This window comes from Cygnus olor, chromosome 1 (genome assembly GCF_009769625.2).
Source record: "Cygnus olor isolate bCygOlo1 chromosome 1, bCygOlo1.pri.v2, whole genome shotgun sequence".
Lineage (NCBI taxonomy): Eukaryota > Metazoa > Chordata > Aves > Anseriformes > Anatidae > Cygnus > Cygnus olor.
Genome location: NC_049169.1, coordinates 185,841,695 through 185,868,772, shown reverse-complemented (window position 1 = coordinate 185,868,772; position 27,078 = coordinate 185,841,695). Strand labels below are relative to the sequence as shown.

General features: G+C 40.7%; 1 protein-coding gene across 7 annotated transcripts in view; it reads left to right on the top strand.

Annotated features, from left to right (window-relative positions):
* Positions 1 to 11,785: 11,785 nt before the first annotated feature.
* The window catches only part of PDS5B (PDS5 cohesin associated factor B), a 116,678-nt gene continuing 101,385 nt past the window's right edge, over positions 11,786 to 27,078 (top strand). For 4 of the 7 annotated variants that reach the window (XR_005815978.1, XR_005815977.1, XM_040543848.1 and 1 more), the window contains exon 1: positions 11,796 to 12,002. The gene's annotated coding sequence lies outside the window, so the exon portion shown is untranslated. Of the gene's footprint in view, positions 12,591 to 12,961; positions 13,218 to 27,078 lie in introns of those variants that run through there. The other 3 variants (XM_040543864.1, XM_040543861.1, XM_040543857.1) reach the window with 3 other exon arrangements.

Here is a 27,078-nt window from a genome sequence, read left to right as displayed (position 1 = left end):
AGAATACTTACTGCAATTGCCTATGTGTATCCCTGTCTGAGGTTAGCTTACACTGATCACTATGTTAAGGATAAAATATTTTCTTCTGTAGAGTTTTCAGGATCAAAACTGTTATTTGGTTTTAAGTGGCATTGTGATTTTTGTGTATAAACAACAAAGATTTGAGCAAGATCATAAATTTCCGATGAGGATTGTCCCCAGTGGAAGAGCTGCACAAGCCTCCAAAATATGTGTTACACTTCTTACATGAGCTTCCAGCTTCCTAAGGCATATCTAGAGTATATTTTTCCATGATGTGGCTACATTCTGCTTTTCAAATTTTGCAGTATTATGCAATATAAACAGTCTTTTTTCCTTAGAAATAGTCTGTTAAAAGTAATTTCCCAGTTTCATCAGTGCACACAACAACTCTTGTAAGTGACATGCCCATTTTAAGTATCTGCTACATTTATGCTTTCAGATCACCAAGGTAAATGTTCATATTTCAAACTTTTTAAACGTTTGGTAGGAATAAAATCTCTGAAATTAGTTTATTTGCCATACATGGTAAAAAGAAAAGAGTGATTGTTAATGTCCATATCAGGCATTCCTTCCAGTTAACCTTTGGGCCAAACCACAGCCTGTGTTCCTGTGACAGGTGATAGCCTTGTTTTGTTAGAAGGTATAGATGGATCCCTGGTAGCATTTTAATTTAGATCAGAAATGTGCTTTCGAAGTGAAGCTCTTGATTCTTCCTATTTATCACGCTTTGGTTTGCACTGTGGGTAGTCGCATAGTCCTGGGTTTCTTGCAGGGGAAATCAAGTCAGAGGATGCGCTGCCAGAGTGCACTTCAGCTGCTAATGTGTGTTGAATCCACAGGACCAGATTAGTGCTATTCCTGTTTAAAAGCTCCTGGTATCTATATGGTGTGAATGCCAAAATCTTAGCATCCAATGCCTTTCTGTACTGGTTTGTACTTAGCGGTGCTGCGGTGGTTATGTAGATGCCACCTACGTCACTACCAGACTCGGAAAATTTGTGTGCAGCTTCTAAGGAACCAGGGTGGTGTCATCTTTTCATGCCATTCCAGACTAGAAAAACAGTGTGTGAATTCCTCTGGAAAACAGGACCAGCCCTATGTTTAGACATGGTTTGGCCTGTGGCATTAGGGCCTGAGTTTTGTACCAGGTTTTAGAAAAAAGAGTCAAAAAGACAAACTCTAAAGCTGTGTTGAAGTACAGAGAAATTCGGAAGGATCTGGTCTTTCTAGCGTGAGAAGTTACTTCAGGAAGGAAAACAAGAAATATCATAAAGAACTGACCTTTGCTACTGAGAAAAATGTATAGGTATAGGATATACCAGGGAGAATGTTATTGGAGGTAGATGGAATACTTCTAACACAACAATTTTTGGAAATACAAAGAGCTACACTGCTTTATTCTTCCATGCTTTTTATGAGATTATCTGAAAATAATAATGGCAGTCCTTAATTTTAACATTCAAAAAGGTTTTGCAACAAAGATTCTTGAGTTTTTAGAGAGTTCTTTTCTGATAGTAATGCTATTGATTATTTAATCCTAAGGGAAAAGCAATTTTCCATCAAAAATAATAATTATGGGCTTTCGTACACAAGCTAAATTATGAAGTATCTAAGTTAACCATTTACATCGAATAAGGAAGTCCTTGTACCTGTTAAAGGTAGTGTCTGGAGATCAAAGCTCTCAAGCACTTCATGTTGTGTATCTAGTAATTGTCTCAAACGTATTTCATTTGGGGAATTCTCTCAGTACTCATGTATCTAATTAAATAAGCCTCATGTTACAAATGACAATACCCTAATGTCATTTTTTCAGCCTCACTGATGATAATAAAATATGCTTTCCCTGATGATATTATTACAGCTGCTACAGATCCCATATGGTAAGGCATTGTACCTATATCAGACCAAGCTACAAACAGTTCTCTTAGAATGCTCAGGCTGCACCAGATCATTAAAGAAGTTCCATCAGAAACAGCGGAAGAAGCTGACAGGGTAGGTAAAAGTAGTGTCGAAGGGGCTGTCATGGTGAAAATATTTACAAAGAAGCCTTAACAGGTCATGGTTTTTTTGTGTGTGTGCAGAGGAGTCTGAATTTTATAAACTTTTTTTTTTTTTGATGAATTTATAAGTTTGCTTAGATCTCTACCATGTACCATGTATAGTATCACCCAAACAACACTTTCTGTAACATATAATACTCACGTATTATTTTGGTGGAAACTTCTCACAGATTTGAATATATAAGGATTGTAGTAGTGAGGGTGGTCAGACACTGGGACAGGCTTCCTAGAGAGGTGGCCGATGCCCTGTGCCTTCAGTGTTCAAGAGGCATTTGGACAGTGCCCTCAATAACACGCTTTAACTTTTAGTTAGCCCTGAACAAGTCAGGCAGCTGGACTAGATGGTCTTTGAAGGTCCTCTCCAACTGAACTATTCTAATATTGCATTGGTAACACGTTATGGAAAATTATCTGTTCTTGTGCTCCTTGACATTTATGCCATCATCTTAGTATTAGCTGATGAAATGTTATCTGTAATTGATCTAACATAGGAGTGAAAGGAATGTTTTCCACTTTCAGATTTTCCAGGCCTTGTAAGTTTAAGTTGATCTGAACATTACAGATAGCACCACAATCTGTATGCATAAGGGAAGTGAATAAAGTTATGTGGAAAAAATAAATCAGTTCTGACATTATGCAACTGGGATGTTTGAACTTGCAAATGGAGCATTTTCTCAGAGTAGTTTTGCATTTGGTTTCCTTAATTAAAAAGGGAAGAAGGCAACTGGAAGACATCCCAATCAGCAGTTATCACGGTTTACCAGTATTGGTAGTGATTGAATCCACAGCGCAGATTAAACTTACATTAAAGTAAGTAGTTGCAGTAATGGACTGCTTTTTTTCTGTCTGGGCCCAATTTCATGTTCTGCAGAAACACATGCCTTAAAGTGCAGTTTCAAATCACAAGTAAACCACACAAGCAGCTACTGTTGGAAGAGGCGCTGCTGCCACTCCCTTCCCTTACACGGGATTGCCTCTCTGCTGCCCTGTGTTAACTTCTGTTCTTGTTGCACCACGGAGGGTCAGTGCTCCAACGTTGGCTCATCACTGGTGGGCCACGTCTGGTTGGGGCCAGGGAAGCGGGGGGACCATGGAGCTGGAGAGGTGACAGGTAGCCCTCCTCTTTGCTGCAAAAGACTAATGTGCCATATTTATCCTCTTCTGCAAGTCTGGAACATGGCATCACAGTGGCATCCAGTTGCTGAGGGAAAACTACAGAAAAAATATACTCAGTTTCTCATTTCTCAGATAGAGTCAGTCTGCACAGAGGCTATGTAAGACCAAATTTTATCATGCAAATAAATCTAGGGAGAAACACGGCAGCCAGCATGGACACTTTTAAGTCTTTGCAGAGCATGTGTGTAATAAGTGAGTTTGGGTATGCTGTAAGGGCAGCAGGAAGAGGAATATTCTTCATACTTGTCTAATTGCCAGTTTCTGTTCCGTCAGGGAGGATGAGGTATTTTTAATGAAAAACATACTTTTCTGTAAGGAAAGATTTCCCTTGAATTTGTTTCTAGAAACAACTTCAGATAAAACTTTACCAAATAATTCAGCATGAGAAAAGTGACTGTCATGGAAAATATTAGCCCCCCAAAAAATAAATGTGGGCAAAACAATAAATGCCTGTATTTTGCCTTTTAATAGAAAAAGTTAGGCAATTGTAAGATAGAACAATCAAACTCCACTTGTAGTAACAGGGAAAAAATCGAGAGAAATACCCAGAAGGCACTACTTGAGATTAGTTTTTACAGTTAGGGTTAATACAGAATGATAACTCAGTCATTTAGGTCTTTTGCCATGATATTATCAGACTTAGCGGAGTCCTCTTGCTTCTTCTCATAACACTGTTCTTCTAAGCATATCTTAATAAGACCTGCATTTGAGTTCAAGAGGACTAGTTTCAGATTATATTTAATCATGTCTCTTTCTGAAGGACCTTGTGTCTTAGTTTATTTTGCCACTCTGTACTTCACTACATCTTTTTAGAAAAGGTAAGGCTTCAAGATGATTTAGGAAATAGTCTTACATAATTCCTTGAGTTTAAATTGTTCTATATCTCGAGAGAGACTGGTGAACATTAAGGGAACTGGCTTACTCAACCAACTAGGAATATTGCTTGCCAGTTTTCTGAAACATTTATATGGCAGAGATATACTGACATGTAAATGCCAGTTCAAAGTTTGAATAAAAATCCAGGAACCATTTCTGTCTTACTCATTTCCACAGATAAAGTGTTGTGTTTTTTTTAATTATTATTATTTTAAAATTTCTACTTGAGTGTTAACATGGCAATTCTGTTTTACAGTTCTGATAAAGCCCTATATGTTTACCTGCTGTTTATGGAAGATAGTATTTTTGGATGTATGTCATATATTCTAATAAGTGATATTTAAGCCATGGATGGACTAATATTTCTCCTCACTATAACTAGTTTTTCATTTAAATATTGTTATTTGGTTCCCTTCTAGGATAGGATGAGCCCTAGTGGAGATAAAAATTGCGGTGAGAGAATAAAAGGAACTTCTCATTAGTTTATTCTGGAGGTTTTTTAAACCTTTGAATGTGTTTTTGTGCTTTTTAAAGCTGGTCTGCATGATAAGTAGATTATTCTTGACAGTAAAGGTTCTGTGAGTTAGGTCTTAAGCACAATAGCAAAACAGAACTAAAATGACTGTAATATTTAACCTTTATTTTAAAGTAGAGTGCTTTAGAAAATATAACAACTGCTGGCCTGTGGCAAAGCTGAACTTATAGATTGTGAAATATTTGAGGAAAGCAGACCAAGAAAACACAATTCCAAACAATTCATATGTTTCAAAGTAGAGCAAGGGGAGTTTCTGGGAAGATGCACTCAAAATGAAGGTCTGGGCACTGTATAGTCTGCGAGAATATCTAAATAGCAGGAGGAGACTGAGTGTAATGACTTCGGTAGACTTAAATTCAGTGGGACATTAAAAGAGGTAGCTTTAAATAGAGAGCAGACAATGGAATGGTGAAAGAAAATGAGTGAGCAGAAAAAAATGAGCATCAAACAGAACAACTGAAAAATACTCGGCATTTTATACAGCAGAATATATTTGAGTATTTAATGCATAATATATGAATTACTCATGGGAGGAAAACATGAAATCCTATAGAAATGGAGTGCAATGTACCTATTAATAATGATGTTGACACTTCCCCTGTTGTGTGGAATACATGTTCATTTTAACTACTCAGTTGTTACTTAAAATTACTTTTATTTGAATACTTGAAGTTTAACAACTGAGATTCTCACCTTTCATATATAACTTTCAGTAAAAACACTTTCCTCTTGAATATTTTTCCCATTTTGTCATACTAACAGCATTGCTTAAGAATATTTAGGTAACGGCCTCTCCTCTCCCACCTCCCATCCTACACCTCAATTAAGTATGGAAAGCACTGAGATCAATTAAAAGTAACTCGGAAGAGAAACTAATTGAATTCACTGACAAACTGAGCTACTCACCAGGAAAAGAAAGACTGCTGGTACAGACTCCCAAAATATCATTGTCATACCTGTCAGCAAGGCATTAAAAAGTAATATTTCTCTTCTTTATTTCAATATATTTCTCTTTTTTATTTCTATATTTAATATTTCTCTTTTTTAGATCCCAGCTGCCAGGGGTTATGTTAGCTGTAGGTGTACGCTGTGCAAATACCTGGAGCGGTCAGCAAGAAGATTCCATGGCATTTAGCAAAAAAATGGCTGTTAAGACACACTGGAGGGGAGAAAAACAAGAACACCAAACCACCAAACTGGCATTAGAAGCCCTAAAGTTTTGTGTATTAATGCTCTCTATCTTGTTCCTATCAGACAGCGACGTGGTTAGATTTGTTTACCTAAAGCATAAAAGATGCACTGGTTGGTAGCAAAATAAAGCACAGTCAATTTCTGGCTGCGGTAAAGAGACAGATTCTGTTGGGAACATTAACAATCTAAAGGATGTTTTCCACTTGTGTGTACTGTAACATGAAACATTTTATTGCTCTCTTTCCAGACATGTCTCCAAAGGCACTCTTTAGGATGACCTCTCTCACTGACCTCTTCAGGATCTGATCTGAAGAAGAGAGGTCAGAGATAAAGACACGTCTGCAGCTGACTTGAGATGACATGTTTGGGGAAGGGTTAACAGTTTTTGTTTTAATAGAAAGATTTACTTTAGTAGGTCATTTAATATTAATAGTGTCCCACTGTTCCTGTTAACTGCTATTACATGAAGAGAGCAGATAAGTAGATGGAGTGAATGGCTTCCTGCCATCCTCACCCTGAAAACTAGCATAGTATCACCTCTAATATATTTTCTTTTCATGAACTATCACATACAAATTACTGACTCTTGTCTTTTTACTGGAAGACAACCACAAGACAAAGATAGATATTTTTGGCAGTCAGACTAGTCAGCATTAATATTAAAGTGCTACTCATTAAACTTTAGAATCAGTACTGCGCTTTTATTAAATACAATACCTTTTGATCACCACAGTCTTAGTCAGCTTTTTGATTTTTGTTTACAAGGAGACAGCGTTGGAAACAGAACTCACAGAGACAGTAAGAGTCTAAAATTCCACTCATCTTAAGTCACTGTTTCCATGTGGCTTCCTTGCAAATTATTTGAGACATATGAGATACTAAAATTAGTTGCAAAGTAACTCATGTTCATAATAATATCAATCATTTAGTTCAAAAACCAAACCAATAAATGAGCTATTTCTTTCTGTCTCTGAAACAAATCACTACACCTGCAAGTAGAAGTTGTATATAGGCATTAATTCTCCATCCTACATGAAAAAAATCCTATCAGAAGGACTTAGTGGAGAAATTACATGTATTTCATTTGAACTGTTTTTCTTGTAAAAGATTGTTTGATGCAATTGTTCAAGAGTCATAGTTATAAGAGAAGGAAACACAAGGGGAAGGTGCCTATACCCATGCCAGAAACAAAAGTATTCTTTTCGCATATCTGCTACATTAAGAAAGGCAGTTGAAATAAGCATGGTGAGAAAGGAAGAAAAAAAAAAAAGAAAAAAGCCCCCTTCAGTGTTAGAAATGTAACTTGTAGTTTAGACACAAATCAAAACCACATCAATTGACTTCCATTCAGATCTTTGTTATTTGTGCTGGCCCTTTGTCAGACTCTGGTGATGACTGTATGGAGGGATTTGATCAACAGTTAAGTTACTCAGAAGCCACATATTGTTGATCTATGGGTAGGGAAGTTGGTAAAGCAAGTAACAACTTATTGCTCTCAAAAGGAGGAGTTCTTGATCTCTGCTGTTTAGATCCTTCCCTTCTTCCTTGTGTTAGCTTAGCCTCCTGTGAGCTGACTGAAATTGCCAGCCCCAGCAGAGCTTTATGATGTGGCTAAGCTAAAATATCTGCTGCTTCTGGAAAAAAAAAAAAAAAAAAAAAAAAAAGAAAAGAGAAGAAAAAAAGAAGGAAGGAATGAAGGAAGGAGAGAAAGAAAGAGAGAGAAGGTGAGAAAGAGAGAAGGAGAGAAAGAAGGAGAGAAAGAGAGAGAAAGAAAGAAGGAAAGAAAGAGGGAAGGAAGGAAGGGATTTTGCTCCCTCCAATCTTTTCCTTCCCTTGTTCTGCCTGGGGCCATACGATTCTGTCAGGCATTTTTCACTGTGGTGAATCAGTAGGGATTGCTGAGGTCTACAGCACGCAGTCATTGTAGGACCCAGTTCTTTCCAACCTTCCTTCATCCCACAGCGGGATGCTGGGGTGGTTTGAAAGTCTATGTCAGCTCACCTGTCAGCTTTCTTCCCAAGCTGCCTGACTGTTCAGTCCTGTGACATGTATCTTAGAGCTCGTATTTAAATAAACGCATGGCTGGTAAAGTAAGGATGTTCACCTATTCTGTTCTGAAATATCCTAAAAGTTGGAATGTCTTCATGTACTTCTCTGGTTCAAGTTCATGAGTGAAAACAATAGAGGGACTTAAGGACAAAAAATATTGACAGATTCATACATGAAAATGCCTCAGGGTTGCTGTAATGAGGGAGGAGACTCAGTAAAAATGTTTAGTCGATCTTCTGGTGGTGATGTTACATTGGCAGTTGTTTCTACTCCAATTCACACCGAAAGGCCAACACCAAAAAGGAGTAAGATCACTGAGCACATGGATAAATGTAACGTTGGGAAAGAGCCAGCATAGTTTCTGTGAGAAGAGATACTGGCAAGACTGGAGAGATTGCAGACTTCCAGCAGATTTGTGAGTCAGGAAGCACATGTACAAAGGCAATGTACTTAGGATGTACTTAGATTTTTCAAAAAGCATTTCTGAAGGCTTCTCACTAAAAGCTATTAGACAAAATCACAGCAAGTGTCCTAAGTTGAAAGTCTGGTTAAAGGATGGAAACAAGTAGAATTTGATGGTTACTTCTCAGGGGAGAGAAGAGTTAGCAATGCTGTCCTCCAGAAATGTTTGGTTTTATTGACGCTGTTTTAAGATGTTATTTTACTCAATATCTTCATCAGTGACCCAGGAAAAGGGAATGAGTGCATGCTGAGTGGTGGTTGGATGATGTTAAACTCTGTTGGGTTGTCAATGTTGTGCTAGTGGGAGGAACTCCAGAAGGCCTCACAAAACTGAATGGGTAAAAAGATTGCAAATAGGCTTTAAAGTAGATTACTGTAAAGTAAAGCATAGGATTATCTGTGAACCCTGGAAGTCTAAACTTACTGTTGACAGTTTTCTGAAGTCTTTGGCTCAAAGTGCAGCAGTGGGAAGCAAACCACTAAAAAACAACTACAAGAAAACAAACAAAACAACAAGAAAGCAGACACCATCAGGGAGAGTACTGAGAGCAAGGCAGAAAGTAGTATGCTACTCTGTCAGAAACTTGAACTTATTCCTATCTGAAGTGAGTACAGTGTGTAGTTCTGGTCTGCAGACACAACTGAATTAAAGAATGTATTTGGAGAGATGACTAAAATAATCCAAGGGGATAGATTAGCTGTTTTACAAGGGAAGACCAAAGGGGTTTGGATTCTGATTGTGAGAAGACAAGACTGAGATACATAACGATCAAATTTTACAATTGAGGAAGGCCCTGCTTGAGCTGAATGCAGAAATACAATTCTCAACCCAGTGCAAGGGTCAATTGCAAGAAGAAATGCAAGGTATGGGTCTCACTCTGGGAAAACCATGTTGTGGGTCCTGGTGCGACTGCTGGTTACCAAATACTGGGCATCCTTACTTTTGTCTGCACTTTTAGGTGGTGGCAAAGCTAGTGGAAACGAGCCTGCTTACAGTCATCCCTGTGAGGTGCGACATCTGGGGGTGTTCAATGAAAGGGTGTCACCTGGTGCTTAGGGACGTGGTTTAGTGGGTGACATTGGCAGTAGGGTGATGGTTGGACCAGATGATCTTGAAGGTCTTTTCCAACCTTAATGATTCTATAATTCTATGATCCTATGATTTCTTGGGGGAGAGGCTGAGTCCACCCTCAGGAACAAACCCAGTGCTCACAAATAGCAGCTTTCTTTTGGGACTGCAACAAAGGGGACCGTGTTTTTCTCTACTTTAGGTGGCATATTGGTCCTTAACACTTCCCAAAAGCACTTTCCGAAGCCACCCGCGGCAGAAGGGCTGCCGACGGGATTTCCTCAGCGTTTGAGGAGCGAGCGGCAGCCCCACGCTGCCTCCTGCCGCCCGAGCCGCTGAACCTCGGCATGGCGGCACCTCCTCACAGCGCGGCCGCCCGCCATCGCCACTACCACCACCACCACCGGGCCGGGGCCGAGGCCGGGCAGCTTTCACCGCCCTCGGGGCGAATCGGCCCCGGGGCACGGAGGGGCGGCGGGGGGAAGGCTCGCAAGCGGCCCCGGGGCGGCGGAGAAGCGGCGCCGGGCGGGCTCCCCCCTGAGGGCTCGGCACGGTACTGCCGCCGGGCGCCGGGCGCTCGGCCCCTAAGGCCACAAAGCGGGGCACGGTGCGGTGGGGACCTCGGCAGGGGCACTCCGAAAAGTGAGGGGATGGGAAACGGGGGAAGAGGAGCGTAACCTCCAAAAGGCTGGTTTCTGAGGTTTTAATCTAAATTTTAAATTTCTGGCTGGAAATGAAGGCCAGACCGTAACGGGGGAGAGGCCTCCTTAGGCAGCAGCACCTCATTTTACTGCTCAGAGCATTCGTAGCCCCAGGCATCCTGACCGGAGCTGGCAGCCCTAAGTGAGACCTCCGTCAATAAAGGGGAGCAAAATATTTGCAAAGTATGGCAACACAGCAGTTACTTCCACAGTTAAACACAAAGTTTTGCAATTTCAATAGCTGGATGAATATTGAACTTTTCTGCTGCTTTTCTACCACCACCACACACATGTGCAAGTGCTCTGCAGAAAAAAAAAAAGTGATATTTTTATTTTTTTTTACATCTAGATAAGCCTACAGACATGACAGCAGTGGGGATTGTGGGGCACTTGTTCAACTTGCATGAAAAAAATAATACATCCTTGACTGTAAGCACATGATCCTTCCCCAAAAATAATAGGTAATACAAAGTTGTCAGGCACACCATTCCTCTCCGTGATGCCTGTGCAGTAGTGCTGCTGTTTTCAGGAAGAGTGGCACAAATGTAATTCACCCAGAAATATAACCAAGGGGAGGTTTGGGGCCTGAAAACTGATTTTTCTGTAATAGTTAAGGCAACTTATCCTGGTAGGGCTTACGTATCCTTCATTAGGTGATGCCAATGTTTAACTTCGATTAAAACTTTAATGAAAAGAAGGCAAGCTGGTTACAAGGAGCTTTCCAGTTCAGAAAACTTGAGAGAACTTATCTAAAGATCTAAAATATTAGCTGAAACATCTTGGCTGTTATGCTCTTTAAACATTTGTATCCCACCATGGACAAAGCCCTGAGTGTGTTTCACCAGATCTGCTGAGTGCGGACAGTCAGTTTCTTAAATCTTAACACTTCATGCACTTTTATTTTCTCCTCGTGTGCCATCCACAGAGGCAGCATTTTATCTGTAGTAGCGAGAAGAAATTGCATCACTTTTCTGTTCACATTTTCCTGTAAGGGTGCCCCTGAAACTCTCACACTCATTGAAGCAAGACCAAAGGGCTTGATGAGCGATTCTGCTACTTTATTTTTTTGGTCTTTCTCCACAGTTCAGCAACTTTATTGCTTACGGTTTTATGCTAATCCTTTTATAGTTCGTGTTGTTTGGGGAGCGTAGGGGGGAATATGTGTTTCACTAATTTACATGGTACAGAGTGGTCACCCGTAGCTCATCTGTCAACAGATCGCAGAGCTCCGTTTGGTCTCCGGTTTCTGTAGGTGCCGGGTTGCTGAAGTAAAGGCTCGGCCAGCATGGAAATCATGGAAATCTCGGGGCGTCTTCCCTAAATAAATAAATAAATAAATAAATAAATAAATAAATAAGCTTTTTGCTCGTAGCCAGTATTCACTCAGCGGCGTGCAACTGCCGGCCGCCTTTCGGGGGAGGCAGGGCTGGTTGGTCGCGGGCTCCCCCGCCTGGAAAGCGGCGGCCGCGTGAGGAGACCCCCGGAGAAGGGGAAGGGGTCGCGGCTCCCCCCGGCTCCCCACACCCGGCATCGAGGCGGCCGGGAGAGTCCGGGCGGGGTGCCGGGGGCTCTCCGGGCCGCCTTTTCGGGGCGCTGCGGCGGCGGCTGCGAGCCGGCAGGGGTCGCTGCTGCCCCGCTCTGTCCCCGCTCGCCTCCCCCGGCGGTGCCATTGGAGCAGGCGGCGAGGAGTTGGCGCCATTTTGAAGCCGACAGGGGGACCGGGGCGAGCTGCGGAAGGGGAGGGGGTTAGAGGCGATTGGCTGCGGCGGCGGCGGCGGCTCCTCTCCCAGCCCCGAGCGGCGGCGCGGAGCCGAGCGGAGCGGACCCGCCTGGGACCGGCGACGAGAGGCGGCTGCGGCGGGGTAAGGAGCCGGGCACGGCGGCCACCGCTTCTCGCTCCCCCCCCCCCCTCCCCGCTCCATTTTCCCTTCCCCGGGGGCTGGGGGGGCGCCGGCTCGGACCGAGCGCTTGAGGAGGAAGAGGAGGAGGAGGAGGAGCGGGGGGGGAAGGAAGAAGGAGGCGACGAGGGCTCCCCCCTTCCCATCCCCCTCGCCCCTCCGCGGGGCTGCTCCCCTCCCCCCTTCCCCGTGGCCGCCGTCGCAAATTAAATTAAATTTGCCCCACAGCGAGGGGGGGGGTGACCTTGGTATTTTTGGAAGCGGGGGGGGGGGGCGGGTGCGCTGTGCTCCGGCTTTGGGGTTTGGGGGGGTCATCCCGTTCCTGCTCTCTCCCCCCCTTTTTTTTTTCCTCCCGCTCAGCCCCGGTGGCTCCTGGAGGTTGGGGGGGGAGGCTGGAGGCTGCCCCCTCCCTGCCCCTCGCTCGCAGCCGGCCTTGTCCCCTCCCGGGCTGCACCCCGGGTTTGGCAGAGGGGACCCCCCCCTTATTTCCTTGCCTCCGAGCTGATCCTCAGCCCCGGGGAGGGAGGTGGAGGCCGGCAGGACCTCGGCTCGGTGGGTCCTCACTTGCTGCCAGCCCGTTTCTTTCATGCTCGCTTTTTTTTTTTTTTTCCTCCTTTTCCCTCCCCCTTTTTGCATCAGGCTCTGTTAGAAAGCGGTCGGGAGGGAAAGGGAAGGGGGGGGGGTGGCGCTGCCTGTTAGGTGAAAAACTATGAATTTTACATCCGAATTGCCAGATGGAGAATGGTTAATTTATAGGGTATGCATTGTTTACGTTGAGAGCCTCTGGTCAGGAATCTAGGTCTGTAACTTCATCCCGCTGCAAATAAATCACTATCTGTGCTTCCAAACAAATCAACAATTAATGATGGTGAACAATCCTGGAAAATTAAACTGCAGCAGACCGGCTCCTCCAGAGCTGGGGTTTTGCCTTGTCCCGACTTTTGGGTTCGCTTCCTGCATGACCGCTTGCTGAGGACGGCGATTATTTCGTTAGGCGTTGCTTTCTGATTTAACGCAACTGCCGAAGTATTTTTGTGTTGCTCTTTGTTTTGTGCTCGGTGGGAAGGTGCTTTGGCTGAAATTGATTTCTCCTTGCTGGGAAGGGAATAGAAGGGAGTGTTTAAAACGTGAGCGGCTTCAGAGCTGAAAACGGGTGTCAAATCACCTTTTAGGAAGGAGGTAAGGTGGCATGCATTCCTTCAGGTTTTCCCCTTTCGAACTATTGGAACAGTTTGGGGTTCAGTTGATGCAGTTTTGTTTGGTACCTCTTGAATGATATGCTCTAGATACTGCATGCACTCGTGCGAAAAGACGCGAAACAGCTGGATTTACGTTATGCTGAGCGTACCCGAAAAGAAAGCAGGGAGCGATACTCAGTCAGGTAAAGGCAGTTTAGCTGAGGTGTGTGCATCATGTGCATCGTCCACACTGGAAAGCGAGCACCACTGGCCGGAGTAGTTTAGTTCTTGTGTGACATCTTGTGTCTGTGCTTGAAGCAAGGCTGTACTGTGTTACTGTGAGGCAGGGGGTGGTTTTTTTTAATGTTCTTATACAGTTATAATTGCCTGTGACTTTCTTGCATTTCTTTACTACTTAGTGTACAACCTGGATGAACTGTATAGTTCTTGATGAAACAAGTAAGTTGAATTAAAACGGAAAATCATGTGTGTATAACATCGGCATGCTGCTGAATTGTTTTCTCATGCACCATATAAATATGAGTTTTAGACTGTATCTAGCAAGCTTACTTATAGACTTAAATTGAGCAAGTCAGCTAAGTCATTATTAAGCTGTAACTAAAAATATATTTTAAAAAATACAACAGTCAGTGCTAGCATTTGGAAAAGTATTGTAAAGAAATATGGACATGATGTTGCGCATTATCCATTTCTGGCTCTAGAGCAGGAGGCTGCATTACCTCCTGTAGACGAAAAGAGATGCTTTTTCTTTTGGGATACGTTGCTCTCTACCAGGTCTCAGGTTATACTTTTCTATCCTCTCATTTTTTCAGTCACACAGTTCGTATGCATACAGAACGGTAAAAAGTTGTATGGACGTGTGTAGGATTCTTTCAGTAAGGGGTCTTCATTTAAAGGTTTTTGCACTAAATGCATTTTCATTACCCTGACTTTGGAAGAGGTGGCCCAGGCTACTTGTTGAACATGAAGAATTTTTGCGGGAGCAATAAGTAAGAAAATGTGGAACTGAGTAGTAAAATCGTGCAAAGTAGGAAATGGGGGAGAATATGATACAAATAGAACTATTTTTCCCTTCCAGTTGCATTCTAATGTTCTTTAATGTTACTTAGCCCAAATTCATACCTTCCTCTTTCTTGATAGTCTTTTCTTCTTCTTCTTTCCTTCAGGCAAGAACCAAACAGTAGTTGTGGCGTCCACTACTGACAAGTGGTAGGATAGTGCATCTTACTTTTAACAAGTTTCTCAAACAGTGGTGGTTTCACTCATAGCATAAAATGCCAATATTGCAACCTGAAATAATCTTTGTAGAGACAGAGAGAATATTGGAGGTTCTCAGTTTTGGAACTTGCTGGTAAGGGAAAACTGAGGAACCCCCTTTCTTTTTTTTTTTTTTAAAGGGTGTGTTAGTGTAATTGGCCTTGTTGGGGAAGTGTTGTGTTGATGTACCCAGATTTGAAGTATCCAAGTATCCTCCTGGACTATTTGAACACCATTGATGGAGGAATTATGTGCAGGCTTTAAAAGAATTACAAAATATATGCTTTTAAAAAAAAAAAAAACACACCCTCAGAGTTTGAACATCTAAGAGTTAAGACTTCCATTGGTATGATCTTCAGTTGAATGTAGTTTTGTGGAAAACTTGATTTTTTTTTTTTTGTACTTAGGTGAAGTATGTCAGAGGTGTAGTATATAAATGAAAATACACTTTAGTATAGCAGGTTAGTAGTTTATTTTAAAATCGGGAACACATTTTTGGATTCCAGAATAAAAATAAAATCCTATTAAAGCAAGTAATTACTATGACACATCTAACTAGAACCAATTCAATGAAGTGCAACTAATATTCTAACACTTTGATTCTTAAAAACAAAGTTATCACCTCCACTCTTTTTATAACTTATTACTGTCTATCTCTGCATATACTGCTTCCCAGCCTTTCCTAAAGTGTGAGGAAGTGTGCAGTCCTTCTAAAAAAGTGGATTTTGAGGATTAAGACCTCCGTTATTTTGTCCCCATCAGTGGAATTTACTCTTTCACATTCTCTCCCAAGCATTGGGAAACATTGTACAGCACCCTCCTTGTTCTGTACTGCCAGATCTTCAGCTCTTGTTATTTCAGCTGATGACAACTTTGGTATTAATATGCTTCAAGAGATAATCTTTTAAAAAAGAGAGGAAAAAAAAAAAAGTGAGCCATACCTCATTGGGAACAGATGGACGTGTTTGTACTAATCATCTTGTGTCTGTCACCGTTTATATGGTAGTACCGTAACCAGGGATCAGGACCCCATCTGGGGTTTCCTAATTTATACCCAGTTCTTCGGAGATCGATTCCAGACAATCCAAACTCCACGTACTTTTTCTCTGACTTAATTAGGCATCCTGGTGGATGCTACTTCTGCTGAAATTAGATGCTTCGCTTCCATTACTTCTTAAGGGATAAAAAAGACACAAAGTTAGTTAAAAAATGTTATCACCTTAATAGCTTCCATTGTATAGTCACCTAAACTGCGTTTCATGGCTCTTTTAAACAGGACTAGATTTAGCTAAAGCGTAATTGTTAATCACTTAGTGACCACTGAGTGAGGTTTTCCAGCTTTTGTGTAAATTTACCCATTAGTCGTCCACAGCTTCTTTCAAAGCAGCCTCTGCTTCTCTCCGAGGCATCCCCAGTGTATCCGCATTGTAGCTCGATTCAACATCAAGAGTAAGGATTCTGGAAGTCGTGAGGGGAAAAATACTTTGTTTATTGGGGGGAAAAAAAAAAACTGTTATCCATGCTGAGTGCAAACATATTACTCTCAAGGAAGACAAAAAAAAAAAAAAAAAAGTACATCAAAACTTCGTGTGTGTGTAATCTTTGAGCCATCCTGAGCTTGGCTGTTTGCTTCTGTTAGCACTGCTTTGTTACTTCGATGTAGAGTTTCAGTGAAGATTTCTGGGAAATCTTCTTTGGCAGTGCCTATGTTAGGTTTCTGTCTTAACACAAAAAAAAATAAAATGAGATGAGTTAGGAAAAGTGGGCAGAAGATTATTTTATAGATTTTTTTTATTAGAAAAAGCATTTTTTCTGCATGTAACTACTTAAAATTTGAAAGTTCTTGGGGAGAAAACGTGCGGAGGCGCAGGGTGGTTCACTGTTAGGTGTGATGCTGTCTTGAGTACTTGTTTTGTTTGACAGCTCAGTGCGAGGCATCGTGTGTAGCTCGTTATGACTTCCTGCACACAGAAACTAAGTGCGTGGAAGAGACTACAGCTTGTGCAGCATCAGTTCGTGTAGCCCGTGTGTAGGACGATGCCTGGACTCTCCACATGCCACCCGTCACTTTTCAAAGGTCTGTGGGACAAGTCGTGGACACCTAATTCATGGTATATAATGGTTAAGAATAAAGCCTTAGAATAAGGCCATAGCATTTTGCTTTCCTGCATTTTGGAAATGGAAGAAAGAAAGAAAAATTCCCCCCCACCTTTTAGAAGACTTGTGAGGGAGTTTTTTGGAGAGATACCAAGTAAGAGATGCATTTCCCTTCCTTTTGCTGGGCTTAGATGATGCAGTTGGTAGTTCTCCGAGGCGGATCTGTAATTGAGGGAATTAAGGATGGAGGCTTTCATGCATATACAGTTTTCTGAAAGTGTGCTCATTTTAAGTGAGTGTGCGTTGAGAACTCAAAACCTTTTGAAGGTCTTCCCCAAGTTACAAATGTCGCCTGTAGCGATCTCTCCATCAGGTTGTTTACACAGTGTCCTATATAAGCATCTTTATCTATGAGTAACTTTCTATTTCTTAATGGGTCATTGCTCCCTTTGTCTTTTATATTACATACAGAAACATTATAACAAACTGCAATTTCTTTTAAAAGTAGGAAACAGTTTTAATTCATCTTTGTCCTCAAAAAGACTATGTAACGTGCTTAGTTCTGATTTATACGTGTATTTTTTTTCAACTTTCTATGTTTAGGAATTTGAGCTGCATATGAGAGTTGGCTGACATATTTTCCAAAAGCTGGGAAACATGAAATGGATTGACAGGGGACTGTGGGAAGGGAAACCGTAATGGTTTGGGTGATCGAGTGTCAGATTGGAGTACTGGATTTCTTCCTTTCTGTCAGTTTCTTGTGACGCCAGCTCAGTCTGTTTAAAGCAAACTTTCCAGCAGTGCTTGTTAGTACTATTTTGATTTCCTGGGAGGTGGGCTCCGGACCCTGACTGCTTCTGCATGGTTGAGCAGGAGCTCCACTTTCAGACACAGTGCTGGATAACATGGCACACTTGGAAAGTGGTGCCCTAAACTCAACTCTGCAGGCAAAAATGGTGGACAGCTCTTAAGCTTCAGCCAGTTACTCAGGTTAGTGATCCATAAAATGGGAATAATACCTGTTTCATTAAAGTGTTGTGAAAATAAGGTAACTTTTATGGCACACATTACATTGGTTGGTCTTATATAGCAAATTGAGTCTCTTCTGAGCATGGTTTAACATGGGACACTCATTAAATAACAAGGAGAAAAGTTCAGCAACTTCTTTGCTGTGGCTGGGAAAGAAGTCCTATGGTGGAATAAGGTAGCAAGGGGTCAGGTAAATCACCCCCCTCTATGTTTTCCCTTTAGTACTTGATTCTGAAGTTTCTTAAGTCCTAATAACTGATTTTGCAGATGTACTGTTCTGTCATCTGGCTCTTGTTGTTCCTTTTGAAGCAAACTTGGTAAACAAATCTATTGTATGGATGTGCTCTTGTGAGTCATTAGGTTGTAACCTTTAGCTACATGTAGCTACTACTAATTAAATTAATGAAATGCTATTAGCAGTAATGAGTTATACTCTGTTAACCGCTGTTAAGTGGAAGGAGATACAAGTGCTTTTCAGTGCATTCTTGCAAATATTTGTTATCGGTAGAAGAGCAGTGTAACACGTGATGGCTCCACAGGAGGCCCTGGAAAAGTTTGAGTTCTATGGGATGTTTTTATTTATTTATTATTTTTATTATGATTATTTTCTCCCCTGCAGTGGATCTTTCTGCTCGGGTCTCTCTCTCTCATGACTTCCCCGTCTAGTTTGTCCTGATACCTATTCAGGCTTCTGATTAATCCTTCACTGTCCAAGTAAATCCTACTTCCTTTTACCTTGTTTGGTGACTGTTAGACTTCAAGCCTTGAGGTTACTAAACTGCGGTGTGTGGATGTTTTTTTTGTTACTGTTTTTTCCCTTTACAGCAACTTTGGTTCCCAGTTAATGCCTTCCCTGTGACCCCGAAGCTTTATACTCCATTTGTCTGAAGCAGGTTGTTGGTCCCTGTAGTAGAGTTCATAAAGTAAACGTGTCCACACCTCAGCTGTTTGCATATTAAACTGAGTTTTTTGTCTTAAAGATTTCGGGCAGCCTGCTCTTGAGCTGAGAATCTGCGTGAGGTGCGGACAACTCCAGCTTTTTCTGCTAAAGCAGGAGGAATATCTGGCTGTGCGCAGACAGGTGGATTAGTGATGGGTGCAGTTGTCAACAGGATTTACCAGAAATGTTTGCTGCTCTCAACACTTGACTGTGTTAACCTTCCAACTTGAGGGAATCAGGAGAGAGGAACCTTGAATGTGCCTGAGCAGTTCTTGTACTGTCAGAAATAGGTGGAAACTTCCTGAGCTGCCAGACCTTGCTTGTATGCTCATAGTCATGGTGTAAGCAGCTGGGTCTATTTGTTATTACTTTAAAGCTGACTCCTTTGTTACAATAATGTCCCTTTAATAACATAATTAAGATTAGTTTTTATTGCGTTATCTATTATCTAATACTCCTATATGTAATATTCTCTTAGCTATTGCCATTTATAGAGCATAATCCATTTGTGTGTGTTTTTTGGTTTGTTTTTTCTTTTTTTTTGTGTGTGTGTGTTGTGGGTTTTTTTCCCCTCCTCTGTGTGTGTCTGTTAATGCTAATATATTTTAGTTTTTTTTATCTGGGTAGATTTTTGTCCTTCTTGGGTGGGTTATTGTAAGGAAGTGATCCAGTGTCATTGGATCCGCAACTGATGAGCTGCAACTGAAGGATAAGCGAATATTAAGGATTAATTTCAAAAAGGAAAACAGAAACTACAGAGTTTAAGAACTTTCTATAAAAAAGGTAGCTATATAATATGTACATTCCAGTTTGTATGAAAGCCAGGATTAAAATGCATCCATAAAAATAAATCCCTGAAGGGAGGGTGCAGGGAGGACGGAGCCAGGCTCTGCTCAGCGGTGCCCAGTGCCAGGACAGGAGGCCATGGGCACAGCCGGGCACCCAGGAGGCTCCCTCTGAGCCCCAGGCAGCACTTCTGTGCTGGGCGGGTGACGGAGCCCTGGCACAGGCTGCCCAGAGAGGCTGTGGGGTCTCCTCCTTGGGGATCTCCAGAAGCCGCCTGGACGTGGTCCTGGGCAGCCTGCTCTGGGTGTCCCTGCTTGGGCAGGGGTGGCACCAGGGGCCTCCAGGGGGCCCTTTCATTATCAGCCGTTTTCGGATTCTGTGGAAACACAAATCCATAGGACTGTGTAATTAGATAGGGATGAATAACTGTGTTGAAAGAAATTACAGGAATGAATAGATTATTGGCAAAGCGAGTTATTTGTTAGCTGAGCATAGTGATAAATGTCAAAGGTAAGCTGGACTTTGCAGATTGAAACATCTGAAGTCTTCAGGTTCATTTTTTTTAAAGTGGTCTTACTGGTATGTTTGGGTATGATAGCAGATGACTGGACTCTGTCACTTAAAGTATCTTCTAGTCCTTTGGCCTTAATAACCCATCACTAGTGCAGTTAGTTCACGTGGCTGAAATAATTCTTCATTTCGTTGGCATTTTGTAAACAAAATTATGGGTTCTTCCTCTGTCTTCAGGGACACAATTATTTTTTCAATCTATGGCTTGCTGTCATGTCAAAGTTTTGTGAAAAGCAAATAATGTTCTAGTTATCGGAGGGGGAAGCTGAACTGGTGTAAGCCATCTGGGTAGACAACTTCTGTTTGTAAAACGCCCAGCTCAATGTGACTTTGGTACTAAGATTTCGGTATGCAACCCCACTATAAATGTTTGTTCGTAATTCATATCGCATAGGGGTGGATGCAGTGTTACTTAGTATATCTGGCTTCACGGTGGAATACCCATGCTTTCTTTTGGGTCTCACAAGTCAAACCATCCTACTAGCATTGTTTTTTAGTTTGTTTTTAAGTCATTGTGACTGAATAATTTGTAAAATAGGGTGCTAAGCGTTTTGATGTTTTTTTTTTTAAATCGTTATATACTAAGTTAGAAATGGGAAGGAACTTTATATATGTGGATACAAGTTCTGACTTGTTACCAAAGCAATTTGATATTTGTTGTCCATCTGTGTAATTTCACAAAATGTTGTTTTGCTTCTGTGGTAGCATGCTGGTATTCTTTGCATTTTTGTAAGAATTAAACCTTTAACAGTGAGGCTCTCTAAAGCGTTTTTTGCCAAAGAAATAATAAAATGATACCAAATGCTGTGTCTTCCCAAGGGGCAACGCAAGGATTAAATTTAATTTGTTTCTAATGTCTGTCTGTTGTAGTTGTCTTCTGTTTTCTGCTGTGTTCCCCTTATTTTCCCAGTGGCATCTATGCCACTCTTGCATGCTTTTTCTTCCCTCCTGTATAAATATTATAAATATTAGCTTTCTAAAATAATGTACCTCAGTTATGCAAAATACAAGGCTGTTACGGCTGGCTTTGTTACGCTGTTTTGAAAATAGAATTAATGTAAAGAAAAATACTATTCCTTCCCCCCACCCCTGTTCCTTTCCAAGCGTTAGAGGAAGGAAACCGTTCTTGTTCATATTGCATAGGAGTGGATGGGAGTACAGAAGCACTGCATCTTCAGTAAGTTTCCCCGCTAAGGGAGGACTGTGTCAAAATTGTGGCCACAGACTGGTGGTATTACGAGGTGTTGATTTGGTGCTTTGACATCAGTGCTTCCCTTGTTTCTTGGGGTACCAGTTTAAGAATTTGCTTTCAATATGTTTAGTAGTTTTGGTAGAAGAAATACTTTGCACAGTGAGAGGCTTGCTTTTTCAAATGCAAAATCGCGTAGCCTAGACCAGCAAGATGCTCATCTCCCTATGCTGAGGGAGTTCTGCTGGATTTGATTCGGATATTTAGCTTTGATTATCAATCAGAAAGTGGTTCCAAAACTTTAATTAAAAAAAACTAGAGTCTTCTTCTGATTATCATTTTTTTCTAAGTTGTCTCAATTATTTCTATTTATCTTTGAGCTGTCCTGGTTGGTTTTGGGGTGGGGGTATCTTCCAGTATTTCTGGTATTTACAAGAGTTTTCTGCCTCTCTTCTGCTTATCCCTTTGACTGTCTCATCTCTTCTTTTCATATGCTTTCCCGAGGTAATAGATTTCATTGGCACTCTTTTCCCATTTGAATTATCCTGACTATAGATGCTGGTCACTGTACGTGGTATTCCAAGCAAGTTCGTACCAGTACTTTAAAATCTGTCTTAGCTACGTGGTGTGGTTGCATAGTACTGGTGTCTAATCGTGCTTGGACACCCCGCTCCCTCCCCTTTATTTCTCTTTCACCTACAGCTGGTTTTTTTTTCAAGCCTGTAGCAGATATTTCTTGTTTGGGGCTCAAATGTTGTCCTTTTACTTAGAAATGTTTCAGTTTCTCTACTCTTTCAGTGTTTTACTGAAAGAAAATCTGACCCATCTCTGTGTTAACTATGCAATTCAATGTAATGCTCACATAATAAATGATTTTAAGTGTAAGAAAAAATGCAAAGTGTTTTATCACAGACCAATCAAAGAAATTATCCCAGCATAATATGATGTCCTTACAAGTGACGCTTATTCCTGTATTTAAAATTCTTCCTTTAGGATGCAGATTTTCTTCTAAACTCTCAAAAGTGTTGTTGCTATGCTGCCAGTGCAGATGCACTAGTTTTTTTTTCCACTCTTCATTATTACAAGAAAATAACGGCAGTGCTGTTACTTAATCTGATGGTGTACTACACCTTAATTTTTAAATACCCTCAAAGAACTTTGCATGCCACACTGGTTCATGAATTTTAAGGTAATGCCTGTGTAGTTGCTTTGGTTTGAAAATATAGAGGTTCTTGGTGTAGACAGTAACATCTGATCGAATAAAGCTGTTACCAATTGCCAGGGAAATGAAGTTTTACCTGTCATTACTTTCAAAATGGGTATTCAGCTGACTTTTTAGTTTATTTCAATATCATCTTGATGTCTAGTCATTACTATGCAATAGTACTTTTTTCATTTCTAGGTAATAATGTGCATTTTTTTTAATTTTTTTTTATGATGGCTATCTTGGTTTAGCTCATTCTTGGGCCTTGTTTCTGTACTTCCCAGTCTTCGTGGTGTAACTCCTGTTTCCTGGGGGCTATGATTACTTCTTACAACTTAGAGAAAGCAATTGGTTGAAATTACTTCGTAATGTGAAAACTTCTTGCACTAAAATCAAGGGGCAAAACAGTCTAAAATTCTAGGTTTTGTGCCTTTGGCATGAATTTTGTCCATGTTGGACTTGTATGAATCTGTTTTCAGTTTGGACCTTTCAAAACAGAGGATTTATTTACGCACTGCTTGTCTTTTTATTAAATGCAACCATTTGTTGTCTCCGAATGTTGACAAAATCATCTCCTGTTGTTACATACTCATGGGATATTGTTTGCCAACTTAAGTTTTGTCATATATCCTGAGCAAGTGTGACACGGGGTAGTTTTGGTCTTCCAGATGTGTGCATGTGGCTTTCTTGACAGAGGAGAGCTGAAGTGTTTTGTTTCTGAGTTTTCCACTGAGAACTCTATACCCTGGTGCAATGGCAGTTCATGATGAGGTTCACAGGGACAAATTTAATTGCTTCTCAATATTGGGAAGCTCAAAAGTATAGGTAGGATGTTGTGAACTTTTTTTTTAACCTTTTTGTATGGGTAATGTTGGTGTGTGATAGTTTCATGTGGTAGAATGGAAGCAGCATTACGTATCCTGCTGTTGGTTCCCTATGTCTGAAATGCCAAATGGTGTTCAGAACGCTTTGGTTTATGGCTTCCACAGATGCTGAGACTTCACTGAATTACACTCTCCGTCTTCTGGGGATGTGAACAGGACTGCAGGTGTGTGTCAAAATACATCTGGAGCATCAGTGTATCAGGTTTTTCTTCAGCACCAGAAAGGCAGGGTATCTCAAAGGCATTCCCCTAAAGAAGCTGGGTGAATTGCAAATCGAATATATATTGTGAAATGAGTATGTTAACTGAATCCCCCCTCCAAATTCTGTGGTTTCTGTGTGACCAAGATGGCTTTGATTTTCCACAGTTACTTCAGATGTTGCTCTCGGCAGCCTGTGGAATAATAATTGTTCCTGTCCAGAATAAGTAAGTTGACAACTTAAGCTGCTAGATACCAGGAATGATAGTTGATGTTGAGATGGATGTTTGACAGATTGCATGTACATAACAGCAGAAATAAATCTACAAGTATAGCTTATATGTCAAGATGAGGTATGTATGAAACGAGTCTTCATTCACCAACAGTAGACACAGTGTTCTCTAGTGAGCTTTATGATCTTGCATAATGCTCCCTGAATGTCTTTTGTAATAATTAAATCACCATGCTTTATTTGCAAGTCTTGTCACTATTTCCAGAAAGTGTTTTATGCAAACACTCTCACTTCAGCTTAGTACTGATTAATTTGAACCTTCTATGTGAGCAGGTGAGTTCATTTTCCTTATGGCAGTCATCACATTAGCAAGAAGGATGCAAGAGGCCTGACCTCTTGAGTTAACTTTATATATGCACTTCCATTTTAGTCTTGCTTAGACCATGCTCTTGTTGTAGACACCAGCTACTTTTTTGACTGCATTCTTTCCTAAATTTTATTCAAATAATTGTGAAGTAGAGATTGTCAAGGCATGGACATAATCAAGAAAGACAATTCTGTAGGTTTTAGTATTAAAAGTCAAGCATCTGTAGAGAATAAGTATGTCATGCAGTTTTTCAGAGGCTTTGGCAAGCTTTCTTGGGGGACAAAGCGGACAAAGCAGACAAAGCATGTGCTTTGGTATGATAACAGCACTGTTGTCTTGAATTCATATTTGTATTCTAGAGGATAGGGAAACTAGTTTTTTTTTTTTTTAGACAGATTTGTGATATATTGGGTTTAGTTTTTTGTCTTGGTTTAGTTCTCGGACATGATTGAACCACTTAAGAGCCAACTGAAAACCCTTCACATGGGATATATCATCTAAGTGTTTCAAGTTTGTCAAAGCTGAAGTGACTAAAAATACATGTGTGTGTGTGCATATATATATATATTAACAGGGACTATCAAGAAAACGAGAAGTGTTAGCAGCCTTTCCTCATTAAGTGAGGTGATCTTTAGTTTGTGAGAAGGTTTCATCCTTTGAAGGTGAAGGTGAAAGGGTCATTGTCAAAAACTTAATGTCTTTCTCTCGGGCTTAATGAAACTTCCCCCTGTTCTTTGCTCCTGCCTTTCTCCCTGCTTCTCCTCCCCACTGGACTAGTGTTGTCTTTTCACAAAATCCTCAACATCCAAAGTCGTTCAAGTGAGAAGTACATTTCTGATTTCTTGAGTATAATGACATCCTGCCTATTTCAGCTCCTTCTATGCGTTCTTTCTGTCCACTCCTTTAAGGAATTGTATTTTTCTAGAGAAAAATAAGTTGTCTACAACACTGGAAGTTTTAAGCACGCGTATTAGGCAGAAACTGCCACGTTCCTGTCCAGCCAAATTCAAATTCAAGCCCATTGGAATGGTTTGTTGCGCTTCTTTCGCACTGCTACCATTTTTTTTTATTACACTGTTATTTCGTTGTAACGTCACGTACTTTGCATTCACCATGAACAGAGGAGGCTGACCACAGGGTCTGCTTGTTACACACTTGTCTTTTTTAACCTTTCGTATTTTCGGCTTTCATAATACGACCACCTAACAAGCGATGAGATGAAATGTTTTCCCTTGTGTTTGGCTAACTGGCAAATATATTGCAGATGTCTATTTTACTAACACATTCTATCAGCCTACAATCTTTTCCAGTTTATGAAACAAATAATGACACATTTTTTGTTAATAAGTATTCCTTTGTTTAGCTATATTCTACATTTTCTCTCTCTGTTAGAATCTTTTGCTATAGTTTTCCAGTGTATATGGCCTTATTTCTTTTCCTGCAGCCACACACAGAAATAAGGGATTGTAGTCGTAATATCTACAATTGATTTACTTTGTCCTGGGTAAAAGTATGAAAGCTGAGATCCCACAATTAGAGGACAGTTTTGTTTTTCCTTAGTTCTTGGTTGTTTCAGTAGTGAATTCTGTTTTGTAGTTTCTGTTCTATTTATTTACTTCAAACCTGGTTTTATATTAGTGAAAATGCTGTTTACTAAATGGCCTTAAAATGGAGAAACAAAAGCACTCTTGGCTTTTAATCACTTTTTAAATGCTGAAATTTATAAGCTGGCTCCTTCTTGTATCCTCTGGAAGCTGCAAGTGCCTGCAACACCAGAAAGCTGTATGCTGAGATAAATCAGTATTGAATACTGTGTACTTAATCTTTGGGAGGCTTTATCTAATGAAGTTTAAAAAACCTTACCTGCAAAACTGGGGAGTTATCTGTGACCATTTCCCAAGTGGTTGCGAAGTGGAGTACCACCTTCTGTGTAAGTTGTTTGCAGGTTTTTAGCGTGCATGTTAAGACAAGGCTTGGTACCAAAGTTGGTATGTTTTGTTCTTTATTCTTGAATCCTCCAAGTCGTCTGTACTTTATGAAAGTTCCTCCTCTTGCAGTTATTACATGCACATCTTTTCATTATTAACTTGTTAGGTAAACACTTCGTGAATAAAGATGCTAGACGGTGCTTCACTGTGTTTTCTAACGTAGGGTTGAAAAATGCAGTGTTTCCTATTTTAAACAGGCATTGTCACTTAGTGTTAACAGTCAAAGGATTGCTATTAATGAGTCTTCCACAGTGAAACTCAGTACTTCTATACTTTCCCTGGTTGAGAGCGTAACTTTTGCCTTACAATGTGGTTCTTCATTCCAGAAGAACTTTAATTAGCGATTTCTGTAAAATCTTCCTGTGTCGATCCTTACTGTGTATAGTGCTGCCTTGCAGAAATCTGAAGCTAACATTGTCTTCCTACTAGCATCTTGATTTAATGATGAATAAGTAAACAAAATAATATTTCTGAAAGAGGATGGAAGGTATTCATCTAGACATACCCGAATCAGTGTGAAAACTTAGGCAGGTTTTCATGAGCATGCTTGATTCAACACTAAAGTTTTCTGTTAGTTTCACCAGATGAAAAGAAACTGTCAAGTTTCAGCCTGGAATACCTTTTTATAGCGGACTTACAACTCCTTTGTAGTAGCTTTATTATGGAAATAGCTTTAATTTAGTGGCACTTACATAATGAAAGTGTCTACCACCTAAGTCACTTCTCACCCTGATCAATCGTTGTCAATCAGCTCTATGCAGCAGGAATTTAACAGGATATAAAATTTTTCTGTAAATGGCTTAAATCATTAAATTTGTGTTTTATTAATAACCCTGTCGAAGTAGAAAGACGTCTCCTCTTCCACTTCTGCATGTTGCAGCTCTCTTCCGAATACTTTGTATCTTCTGTGTAAATTACAGCTTGAGCAATTTCTTCGTGCCGGCTGTATTGTTGAACCAAAGCTAGTGCTCTTAAAGCATTCGCAGTGACTTCTGTGTTCAGACAAGGATCTTACCTACTGAGGGTACAAAAACAGAGCAATAGTACAAAGAAATGACAAACAGCACGCTAACAGAGAAACTGAGCTTCGGAGTGAACTC